Raw genomic sequence first — 13800 nt, forward strand, 5'->3', positions numbered from 1 at the left:
CACAATTCATCGGATCTCGACAAACACACCGCAAAAGAAGATTACATCGGGTAGATCTCCATGAAGATCATGGAGAACTTTGTATTGAAGATCCAAGAGAGAAGAAGCCATCTAGCTACTAGCTATGGACCCGAAGGTCTGTGGTGAACTACTCACTCATCGGAGAGGCAATGGTGTTGATGAAGAAGCCCTCCGTGTCCGAATCCCCCCTCCGGCAGGGCACTAGAACGTGCCCGAGATGGGATCTTGCGGAGATAGAAGCTTGCGGCGGCGGAAAAGTATTTTCATGGCTCTCTGTGGTGGTTTTAGATTTTTGGAGAATTTATAGGCGGAAGAAGTAGGGCAGGGGAGCCACAGGGGGCCCACAAGCCTGCTAGGCCCGCCCCCTAGGTCGGACCTGGGTGGCTTGTGACCTCCTCCGAGGTCCCCTGCCTTGGTTCTCAAGTCTCTTGCATGTCTTGTGTTATGGAAAAAATCATTCTGCAGGTTTTATTCCGTTTGGACTCCGTTTAACATTCTCCTCTGAAAAAGGTCAAAAACACGAAAAAACAGGAACTAGCACCTGGCACTGAGTTAATAGGTTAGTCCCAAAAAAGATATAAAATAGCATATTCATGCATACAAAACATCCAAAGTTGACAAGATAATAGCATGGAACCATCAAAAATTATAGATACGTTGGAGACGTATCAGGCACAACTCCAAGATCCATCATGAACTGCTTCATCGAGACACCCTCCTTAGCCTCCTCCGAGGCAGCCATGTACTATGCTTCACATGTAGAATCTGCTATGATGCTTTGCTTGGAACTGCACCAGCTTACCGCACCCCCATTGAGAATAAATACATATCCGGTTTGAGACTTAGAGTCATCCGGATCAGTGTCAAAGCTTGCGTCGACGTAACCCTTTAAGACGAGCTCTTCGTCACCTTCATAAATGAGAAACATTTCCTTAGTCCTTTTCAGGTACTTCATAATATTCTTGACCACCGGCCAGTGTTCCACTCCTGGATCAATTTGAAACCTACCCGCCATACTTATGGCCAGGCTGACGTCTGGTCTTGTGCACAACATTGCATACATGATAGACCCTATGGTTGAAGCATAGGGGACGGTACTCATCTTTTCTCTATCTTCCAAAAACTCCACATTGTTTCCAATCAGCAATATGTCATCCACATATAATATTAGAAACGCTACAGAGCTCCCACTCACTTTCTTGTATATACAAGATTCTCCTACAACTTGTATAAACACAAACGCCTTGATCACCTCATCAAAGCGCTTATTCCAACTCCGAGATGCTTGCACCAGTCCATAAATGGATCGCTGGAGCTTGCATACTTTGTCAGGATTCTTTGGATCGACAAAACCTTCGGGTTGCATCATATACAACTCTTCCTTAAGAAACCCAATAAGGAACGCCGTTTTGACATCCATCTGCTAGATTTCATAAATGAAAAATGCAGCTATTGATAACATGATTCGGACGGATTTAAGCATCGCTACCGGTGAGAATGTCTCATCGTAGTCAACTCCTTGAACTTGTAAAAAACCCTTTGTCACAAGTCGAGCATTATAAACGGTCACATTACCGTCCGCATATGTCTTCTTCTTAAAGATCCATTTGTTCTAAATAGCCTTGCGACCTTCAGGTAATACTTCCAAAGTCCACACTTTGTTTTCATACATAGATCATATCTTGGATTTCATGGCCTCTAACCATTTGTTGGAATCTGGGCCCACCATTGCTTCTCCATAATTCACAGGCTCATTCTTGTCTAACAACATGATAGATAAGACATGATTCCCGTACCACTCAGGAGCAGTACGTGATCTTGTCGACCTGCGAGGTCCTATAGTAACTTGATCCGAAGCTTCATGATCATCATCATTAGCTTCCTCCTCAACTGGTGTTGCCTCGACAGAGATTTCCCTCTGCTCTGCGCCACCATCTTGTTGGAGCAGAGGTTCCAAAACCTTATCAAGTTCTATCTTCCTCCCACTCAATTCTTTCGAGAGAAACTCTTTCTCAAGAAAAGCTCTGTTCTTAGCAACAAACACTTTGCCCTTGGATCTGAGATAGAAGGTGTACCCAACTGTCTCTTTTGGGTAACCTATGAAGACACACTTTTCCTCTTTGGGTTCCAGCTTTTCAGGCTGAAGCTTTTTGACATAAGCATCGCATCCCCAAACTTTAAGAAACGACAACTTTGGCTTCTTGCCATGCCATAGCTCATATGGTGTCGTCTCAACGGATTTTGATGGTTCCCTATTTAAAGTGAATGCAACTGTCACTAATACATAGCCCCAAAACGATAATGGCAAATCGGTAAGAGACATCATAAATCGCACCATATCTAACAAAGTACAATTAGGATGTTCGGACACACCATTACGCTGTGGTGTTTCAGGTGGTGTCAACTGTGAAACAATTCCACATTGTCTTAAGTGAGCACCAAACTCGTAACTCAGATATTCACCCCCTCGATCAGATCGTAGGAACTTGATCTTCTTGCTACGATGATTTTCATCTTCACTCTGAAATTGTTTGAACTTTTCAAATGTTTCAGACTTGTGCTTCATCAAGTAGATATATCCATACCTACTCAAATCATCAGTGAAGGTGAGAAAATAACGATATCCGCCACGCGCCTCCACACTCATTGGTCCGCACACATCAGTATGTATGATTTCCAACAAGTCACTTGCATGCTCCATTGTTCCAGAGAACACAGTCTTAGTCATCTTGCCCATGAGGCATGGTTCGCACGTGTCAAGCGATTCAAAATCAAGTGACTCCAAAAGCCCATCAGCATGGAGTTTCTTCATGCGCTTTACACCAATATAACCTAAGCGACAGTGCCACAAAAAGGTGGCGCTATCATTGTTAACTCTACATCTTTTGGTCTCAATGTTATGGATATGTGTGTCATCACAATCAAGATTCAATATGAACAAACTCCTCACATTGGGTGCATGACCATAAAAGATATTACTCATATAAATAGAACAACCATTATTCTCTGACTTAAATGAGTAACCGTCTCGCAATAAACAAGATCCAGATATAATGTTCATGCTTAACGCAGGCACTAAATAACAATTATTTAAGTTCATAACTAATCCCGATGTAAGTGAAGTGAGACCGTGCCGACGATGATTGCATCAACCTTGGAACCATTTCCCACGCGCATCGTCACGTCATCCTTTGCCAACCTTCGTTTATTCCGCAGTTCCTGCTTCGAGTTGCAAATCTGAGCAACAGGACCGGTATCAAATACCCAAGCACTACTACGAGAGTTGGTTAGGTACACATCAATGACATGTATATCACATATACCTTGTTTGGTGTTGGCCGCCTTCTTATCAGCCAAATACTTGGGCCAGTTGCGCTTCCAGTGACCCATCCCCTTGTAATAATAGCACTCAGTTTTCGTCTTAGGTCCAGCCTTGGGTTTCTTTGTCGAAGGGGCAATAGTTTTTCCGCCCTTCTTGGAGTTACTCTTCTTGCCTTTGCCACTTTTCTTGCAACCAGTGGTCTTATTGACCATCAACACTTGATGTTGTTTCCGGATTTCTGACTCCGCGACTTTCAGCATCGCAAATAACTCGCCGGGTGACTTATTCATCCCTTGCATGTTATAGTTGAACACAAACCTCTTGTAGCTAGGTGGCAGTGATTGAAGAATTCTGTCAGTGATAGCCTCTTGTGGGAGATCAATCCCCAGCTCAGCTAGATGGTTTGAGTACCCACACATTTTGAGCACATGTTCACTCACAGACGAATTCTCCTCCATTTTGCAAGCATAGAATTTATCGGAGGTCTCATACCTCTCGATCTGGGCATTCTTCTCAAAGATAAACTTCAACTCCTGGAACATCTCATATGCTCCATGACGTTCAAAGTGTCGTTGAAGTCCCGGTTCTAAGCCATACTAGACTGCACATTCAACTACTGAGTAGTCCTCCTTACGCGCTTGACAAGCGTTCAAAACATCTTGTTCAGCCGTAGCGGGTGGTTCATCTCCTAGCGCTGCATCAAGGACATAATTCTTTTGCCCAGCTTGTAGGATAAGCCTCATATGATGAGCCTAGTCTAGAGAGTTTCTACCATCATCTTTCAGCTTAGCTTTCTCTAGGAACGTATATAAATTCAGGGTTGCTACTGCGCGAGCCATTGATCTACAACATAAAAATATTGCAAAGTTTACTTAGACTATGTTCAAGACAATTAGAGTTCATCTAATCATATTACTAATAAAATCCCACTCAAATAGACATCTCTCTAGTTATTCGAGTGTCGCATGATCCAAATTCACTAACTCAAGTCCGATCATCACGTGAGTTGAGTGTAGTTTCAGTGGTAAACATCTCTATGTTAATCATATCAACCGTACGATTCATGCTCGACCTTTCGGTCTCTTGTGTTCCGAGGCCATGTCTGTACATGCTAGGCTCATCAAGTTTAACCCGAGTGTTCCGCGTGTGCAACTGTTTTGTACCCGTTGTATGTGAACGTTGAGTCTATCACACCCGATCATCACGTGGTGTCTCGAAACGATGAACTATCTCAACGGTTCACACTCTGGGAGAACACAATTTTATCTTGAAATTTTAGTGAGGGATTGATACATCTCCAACGTATCTATAATTTTTGATCGTTCCATGCTATTATATTATCAACTTTGGATGTTTTATATGCATGAATATAATATTTTATATTATTTTAGGGACTAACCTATTGACCTAGAGCCCAGTGCCAGTTTTTGTTCTTTCCTTGTTTTTGACCTTTTTCAGATAGGAATTTCAAACGGAATCCAAATGGAATAAAACTTTCGCGATAATTTTTTTTGGACCAAAAGAGACCCCCGAAACTTTGGAAGAAGGCCAGAAGAGCCACGAGGGAGTCACGAGCCTGGTAGGCGCGCCCTACCCCCCCCCCCCCCCCCGAGGTCCTAGCAAGCTCATGACCTCCTTGTGGGCCCAACTGACATAATTCCACCGCCATAAATTCCTATAAATACAGAAACCCCCAAAAGAAACCTAGATCGGGAGTTCCACCGCCGCAAGCGTCTGTAGCCACAAAAACCAATCGGGAGCCCGTTCCGGCACCCTGCCGGAGGGGGAATCCATCTCCGGTGGCCATCTTCATCATCCCGGCGATCTCCATGATGAGGAGGGAGTAGTTCTCCCTCGGGGCTGAGGGTATGTACCAGTAGCTATGTGTTTGATCTCTCTCTCTCGTGTTCTTGAGATGTGATGATCTCGATGTACCGCGGTCTTTGCTACTATAGTTGGATCCTATGATGTTCTTCCCCCTCTCCCTTCTTGTAATGAATTGAGTTTCCCCTTTGAAGTTATCTTATCGGATTGAGTCTTTAAGAACACTTGATGTATGTCTTGCACGTGTCTATCTGTGGTGACAATGGGATATTCATGTGAGTACTTGATGTATGTTTTGGTGATCAACTTGCGGGTTTCGTGACATCGGGAACCTATGCATATGGGTTGGCACAAGTTTTGACTATCCGGTAGAAACTTTGGGGCACTCTTTGAAGTTCTATGTGTTGGTTGAATAGATGATTCTGAGATTGTGTGATGCATATCGTATAATCATGCCCACGGATACTTGAGGTGACAATGGAGTATCTAGGTGACATTAGTGTCTTGGTTGATATGTGTCTTAAGGTGTTATTCTAGTACGAACTCTAGGATAGATTGAACATAAAAAATAGCTTCGTGTTATTTTACTACAGACTCTTGAATAGATCGATCATAAAGTATAACTTTGTGGTGGATTCATACCCGACAATAATCTCTTCGTTTTTTCTCTGCTATTAGTGACTTTGGAGTGACTCTTTGTTGCATGTTGAGGGCTAGTTATATGATCCAATTATGTTATCATTGTTGAGAGAACTTCACTAGTGAAAGTATGAACCCTAGGCCTTGTTTCCACGCATTGCAATACCGCTTGTGCTCACTTTTATTATTATTTACCTTGCTGTTTTTATATTTTCAGATTACAAAAACCTATATCTACCATCCATATTGCACTTGTATCACCATCTCTTCGCCGAACTAGTGCACCTATACAACTTACCATTGTATTGGGTGTGTTGGGGACACAAGAGACTCTTTTTTATTTGGTTGCAGGGTTGCTTGAGAGAGACCATCTTCATCCTACGCCTCCCACGGATTGATAAACCTTAGGTCACCTACTTGAGGGAAAATTGCTACTGTCCTACAAACCACTGCACTTGGAGGCCCAACAACGTCTACAAGGAGAAGGTTGCGTAGTAGACATCAAGTTCTTTTCTGGCGCCGTTGCCGGGGAGGTTAGCGCTTGAAGGTATATCTTTAGATCTTGCAATTGAATCTTTTAGTTTCTTATTTTATCACTAGTTTAGTCTATAAAATAAAACTACAAAAAATGGAATTAAGGTTGCCTCATATGCTTCATCTTTTTAATGTCTTTCGTGAAAATGATGGGAAGGAAAATTGTGCTCAAATGCTAGAAGAAGAATTACATAGAATGCTTGGCATAAAATATGTGAATGATGAGCATGATTGCAATGTTGTTAGTATGAATTCTTTGAATACCCATGTTGCTAAAGATATGCAAAGCCACAAGCTTGGGGATGCTACGTTTGATGAAGATGATCTTTTTAGTTCCCCCACTTTGAATGGTCAAATTTATTATGATGAAAGCATGCCCCCTATTTATGATGATTATTGTGATCATACTTATGCTATAAAGAAGAAAGCTGATAAAACTTGTCACAATTATGAGTACCCTTTTACTGAACATTACTCTTTTAATGTGGAAACAATTTGTAGTGTTCAAGTCTTTTACGATACTCCCACTATTAATCATGAGAATAAATTTGCTATTGTGGAGAGTAGTAAAATTTATATGCTTGTAGATCATGAAAGAATGATGTAGGTGCTGGTTATATTGTTGAATTCATTCATGATTCTACTGAAAATTATTATGAGAGAGGATCATATGCTTCTACGTATTGCAATAATATCAAGTTTCCCCTCTATGTGTTGAAATTTTTGAAGCTATGCTTGTTTTGCCTTCCTATGCTAGATGATTCTTGCTCCAATAAGTTGTTTGTTCACAAAATCCCTATGCATAGGAAGTGGGTTAGACTGAAATGTGTTAGTCATATGCTTCATGATGCTCCCGTTATGTTTCAATTCTTATCTTTTATGCGAGCATCATTGAAATCATCATGCCTAGCTTGAAAGGCATTAAAGAAAAACACTTGGTGGGAGACAACCCAATATGTATCCTTCCTGTTTTTGTGTGTTCACATGATTAAGATACTGTATTAATCATGTTTTATTGCCTTAGTTCCAATAAAGTGCCAAGTAAAGCCTTTATGATTAGTTTGGGTGATAGTTGTTTGATCATGCTGAAAAAGACAGAAACTTTGCGCTCGCGAAATCATTTCTAATTTCTATACAGAGAGTGATTTTAGGTTGATTCTTTTTGATGCTGATTTATATACAAATTTCCTTAATTTTCATAATTGTTTCAGAATTTTTGGAAGTGCAGAAGTATGGTTATCATTCAGATCATTACACACTCTTCTGTTTTTGACAGATTCTGTTTTCAATGCATAGTTTGCTTGTTTTGGTGTTTCCATAGATTATATTGAGTAATATAAATTGTAGAAATAGTAATATACAGTAGGCATTGTGTGAAAATAATTATGAGTCTTGTTTTCACGGTACCCAAGTGATTGATTTGCTCGTTATCATACTAACCCATCTCACGAAGTTCCCTTAAGTTTTGTGTTGTGAAGTTTTCAAGTTTTGGGTAGAGTTTCGATGGACAATGGAACAAGGAGTGGGAAGCGCCTAAGCTTGGGGATGCCCAAGGCACCCCAAATCAATATTCAAGGACACCAAATAGCCTAAGCTTCGGGATGCCCCGGGAAGGCATCCCCTCTTTCGTCTTCAATCCATCGGTAACTTTACTTGGGGCTATATTTTTATTCACCACATGATATGTGTTTTGCTTGGAGCATCATTTTATTTTATTTGTACTTGCTTGAAGTTATTTATATTAATGTTTTGCATCATTTAGTTTAATAAAAATGTCAAGGATAGCCTTTACCATGCTTAATTTGCAAGTTTAGGAGTTGCTGTTCCAAAACAGAAAGTTTGCTTGTAGTGCAAACATTCCCTAGAATTTTCTGTATGTAAGAATAACTTGAAATTTGGACACAGTATGCTCTTATAAATTCTATACAGCGTGGAAATTTTTCAGATATTTTTGGAGTTAATTAAGTATGGATATTGCTGCGTTCTTTACAGATTACTCTGTTTAGGCAGATTGCTGTTTTGTTTGCATTGTTTGCATATGTTTGCTTGTTTAATGATTCCATTTGAGGATGGGAGTTTTAAATATGCAGAGGCATTTAGTATGCAATGTGAAATAATAATTTTAGTGATTTGTTACAGTAGAGGATGATATAGTTTTGCATTGATTTATACTAACCTATCTCACGAGTTCTTGTTGAGTTTTGTGTGGGTGAAGTTTTTAAGATTTTGGAAACCACCATATGAGAGGAATTAAGGAGACACAAAAGCTCAAGCTTGGGGATGCCCATGTCATCCCCAATAAATATTTCAAGAAGTCTCAAGCACCTAAGGTTGGGGATGCCCCGGATGGCATCCCACCTTTCTTCTTCAAACAATTATCGGTTAGTATCGGTTGAACCTAAGTTTTTGCTTCTTCACATGATTCGTGCTATCCTTGAAGTGTCATTTTATTTTTTTTGAATAAGGTACTTAGGATCTGAAATTATTAGATGGGAGAGTCTTCACATAGCCAAATAATTATTCAACTACTCATTGAGCTTCACTTATATCTTGTGGAGTAGTTTGTCTTTTGCTCTAGTGCTTCACTTATATCTTTGTAGAGCATTGAAATTGTTTTATTTTATAGAAATAGTTGAACTATCATGATTCACTTATATTATTTTGAGAGTCTTAAACAGCATGGTAATTTTCTTAGGTTATGAATCTAGTCCTAATATGATGGGCATCCGAGAGGGATATAATAAAAACTTTCATATAGAGTGCATCGAGTACTATGAGAAGTTTGATTCTTTGCATATAGTTTTGAGACATAACGATGGTGATATTAAAGTCATGCTAGTTAGTAATTATGGATTGTTAGAAATACTTGTGTTAGAGTTTGTGACTCCCGTACCATGCACATAAGGTGAACCGCTATGTTAGGAAGTCAGAGCATGATGTTTTTATTGAGTGTCATCCTTTGTGTGGAGGTCGGGATCGCGCGATGGTTAACTCCTACCAACCCTTCCCCTAGGAGCACGCGTCTAATACTTTGTTTTGATTACTAATAAAACTTTTGCAATAAGTATGTGAGTTCTTTACGACTAATGTTGAGTCCATGGATTATACGCACTCTCACCCTTCCACCATTGCTAGCCTCTCTAGTACCGCACAACTTTTGCCGGTGCATTACACCCACCATATATCCTTCCTAAAAACAGCCACCATACCTACCCATCATGGCATTTTTATAGCCATTCCGAGATATATTGCCATGCAACTTCCACCGTTCCATTTATTATGACGCACACCATCATTGCCATATTGCTTTGCATGATCATGTAGTTAACATCGTATTTGTGGCAAAGCCACATTCATATATTTCATACATGTCACACATGAGTCATTGCACATCCCGGTACACTGCCGTTAGCATTCATATAGAGTCATATCTTTTGTTCTAAGAATCGAGTTGTAAGTAAATAAAAGTGTGATGATCATCATTATTAGAGCATTGTCCCATGTGAGGAAAGGAAGGAAGCTATGATTCCCTTACAAGTTGGGATGAGACTCCGGACTATAAAAAGAAAATAAAAGAGGCCAAAGAGCCCACCAAAAAAATTAATGAAAAAAAAAGAGGCCAAAGAGCCCAAACAAAAAAAAAGAGAAAACGAGAGAAGGGACAATGCTACTATCCTTTACCACACTTGTGCTTCAAAGTAGCACCATGATCTTAATGATAGAGAGTCTCGTATATTGTCACTTTCATATACTAGTGGGAATTTTTGTTATAGAACTTGGCTTCTATATTCCAATGATGGGCATCCTCAATTGCCCTAGGTCTTCGTGAGCAAACGAGTTGGATGCACACCCACTTAGTTTCTTTTTGAGCTTTCATAAACTTATAGCTCTTGTGCATCTCTTGCATGGCAATCCCTACTCACTCACATTGATATCTATTAATGGGCATCTCCATAACCCGTTGATATGCCGAGTCGATGTGACCATCTCCTCCTTTTTGCCTCACAACCTCCACCATATTCTATTTCACCTATAGTGTTATGTCCATGGCTCACACTCATGTATTGCGTGAGAGTTGAAAAGGTTTGAGAAAGTAAAAGTGTGAAAACAATTGCTTGACTAAGACCGGGGTTGTTCATGATTTAAATACGTTGTGTGGGGAAGATGGAGCATAGCTAGACTATATGATATTGTAGGGATAACTTTCTTTGGCCATGTTATTTCGAGAAGACATGATTGCTTTGTTAGTATGCTTGAAGTATTATTGTTCTTATGTCAATATTAAACTTTTTGCTTTGAATAATATGGATCTGAATATTCATGTTACAATATATGTTAGGTAGCATTCCACATCAAAAATTATGTTTTTATCATTTACCTGCTCGAGGACGAGCAGGAATTAAGCTTGGGGATGCTTGATACGTCTCCAACATATCTATAATTTTTGATCGTTCCATGCTATTATATTATCAACTTCGGATGTTTTATATGCATGAATCTGCTATTTTATATTATTTTTGGGACTAACCTATTGACCTAGAGCCCTGTGCCAGTTTCTGTTTTTTCCTTGTTTTTGACCTTTTTCAGATAGGAATATCAAACGGAGCCCAAATGAAATAAAACTTTCGCGATGATTTTTTTACCAAAAGAGACCCCTGAAGCTTTGGAAGAAGGTGAGAAGAGCCACGAGGGAGTCACGAGCCCGGTAGGCGCGCCCTACCCCCCGGGAGGGCCTAGCAGGCTCGTGACCTCCTCGTGGGCCCAACTGACGTAATTCCACCGCCATAAATTCCTATAAATACAGAAACCCCCAAAAAGAAACCTAGATCGGGAGTTCCGCCGTCGTAAGCTTGTGTAGCCACAAAAACCAATCGGGAGCCCGTTCCGGCACCCTGCCGGAGGGTGAATCCATCTCTGGTGGCCATCTTCATCATCCCGACGATCTCCATGACGGGAGTAGTTCTCCCTCGGGGCTGAGGGTATGTACCAATAGCTATGTGTTTGATCTCTCTCTCTCTCGTGTTCTTGAGATGTCATGATCTTGCTATACCGCAGTCTTTGCTACTATAGTTGGATCCTATGATGTTCTTCCCCCTCTCCCTTCTTGTAATGAATTGAGTTTCCCCTTTAAAGTTATCTTATCGGATTGAGTCTTTAAGAACACTTGATGTATGTCTTGCACGTGTCTATCTGTGGTGACAATGGGATATTCATGTGAGTACTTGATGTATGTTTTGGTGATCAACTTGCGGGTTTTGTGACATCGGGAACCTATGCATATGGGTTGGCACACGTTTTGACTCTCCGGTAGAAACTTTGGGGCACTCTTTGAAGTTCTATGTGTTGGTTGAATAGATGATTCTGAGATTGTGTGATGCATATTGTATAATCATGCCCATGGATACTTGAGGTCACAATGGAGTATGTGACAGTAGGGTCTTGGTTGATATGTGTCTTAAGGTGTTATTCTAGTACGAACTCTAGGATAGATTGAACGGAAAGAATAGCTTCGTGTTATTTTACTACGGACTCTTGAATAGATCGATCAGAAAGAATAACTTTGTGGTGGATTCGTACCTGAAAATAATCTCTTCTTTTGTTCTCCGCTATTAGTGACTTTGGAGTGACTCTTTATTGCACGTTGAGGGCTAGTTATATGATCCAATTATGTCATCATTGTTGAGAGAACTTCACTAGTGAAAGTATGAACCCTAGGCCTTGTTTCCACGCATTGCAATACCGTTCGTGCTCACTTTTATTATTATTTACCTTGCTGTTTTTATATTTTCAGATTACAAAAACCTATATCTACCATCCATATTGCACTTGTATCACCATCTCTTCACCGAACTAGTGCACCTATACAACTTACCATTGTATTGGGTGTGTTGGGGACACAAGAGACTCTTTGTTATTTGGTTGCAGGGTTGCTTGAGAGAGACCATCTTCATCCTACGCCTCCCGCGGATTGATAAACCTTAGGTCACCTACTTGAGGGAAAATTGCTACTGTCCTACAAACCTCTGCACTTGGAGGCCCAACAACGTCTACAAGGAGAAGGTTGCGTGGTAGACATCAGGGATCACCTTATAATGCTACTATCGTTCTAAGCAAGATAAGGTGCATAAAAGGATTAACATCATACGCAATTCGTAAGTGACATGATATGGCCATGATCTTGTGCTTCTTGATCTCCATCACCAAAGCACTGGCATGATCTTCATCGTCACCGGTGCCACACCATGATCTCCATCATCGTGCTGCCATCGAGGTTGTCGTGCTATCTATGCTATTACTACTAAAGCTACAACCTAGCATTATAGTAAGCGCATCTGCAAGCACAAACATTAGTTTAAAGACAACCCTATGGCTCCTGCCGGTTGCCGTAGCATCGACGTGCAAGTCAATATTTAACTATTACAACATGATCATTTCATACATCCAATATATCACATCATGTCTTTGGCCATATCACATCACATGCATACCCTGCAAAAACAAGTTAGATGTCCTCTAATTTGTTGTTGCATGTTTTACATGGCTGCTATGGGTATCTAGTATGATCGCATCTTACTTACGCAAAGCCACAATGGTGATATTCAAATTTCTATTTAACCTTTCTCCAAGGACCGCCTCGGTCAAATCCGATTCAACTAAAGTTGAAGAAACAGACACCCGCCAGTCATCTTTTGCAACAAGTTGCATGTTAGTCGATGAAACCGGTCTCTCGTAAGCGTACGAGTAAGGTTGGTCCGGGCCGCTTCAATCCAACAATACCGCCGAATCGAGAAAATACTAAGGAGGGCAGCAAATCGAACATCAACGCCCACAAAAACTTTTGTGTTCTACTCGAGATTACATGTACGCATGAACCTAGCTCATGATGCCACTGTTGAGTAACGTTGCATGGGAAACAAAAAAAATTCCTACGCACACGAAGACCTATCATGGTGATGTTCATTTACGAGAGGGAGATCGGATCCACATACCCTTGTAAATCGCTAAGCGGGAAGCATTAAGAAACGCGGTTGATGTAGTGGAACTGTTTCGTGATTCAAATCACCGTCGTCCCACGATCCGTCCTGATCTAGCACCGAACGGACGGCACCTCCGCGTTCAGCACACGTACAACTCGATGATGATCTCCGCCTTCTTGATCCAGCAAGAGAGATAGGGAAGTAGATAAGTTCTCCGTCAGCGTGACGGCGCGCCGGTGATGGTGATGATCTTATTCCTGCAGGGCTCCACCCGAGCTTTGCAGAAATCCGATCTAGAGGAAGAACTACGAAGTAGAGGTTTAGGGTTGCACGTGGCGAAGTTGTGTCTCAAAAACCCTAAAACCTCTAGTATGTATAGGAGGAGGGGAGGGGCTAGCCTTGAGGCTCAAGGGAGCCTCCAAGGCATCGGCCGAAGAGGGAGGAGGGACTCCTACTCTAATTCGGTTTGGAAGGAGGAGTCCC

The sequence above is a fragment of the Hordeum vulgare genome, chromosome 1H (assembly GCF_904849725.1).
Source record: "Hordeum vulgare subsp. vulgare chromosome 1H, MorexV3_pseudomolecules_assembly, whole genome shotgun sequence".
NCBI classification, from domain to species: Eukaryota; Viridiplantae; Streptophyta; class Magnoliopsida; order Poales; family Poaceae; genus Hordeum; species Hordeum vulgare.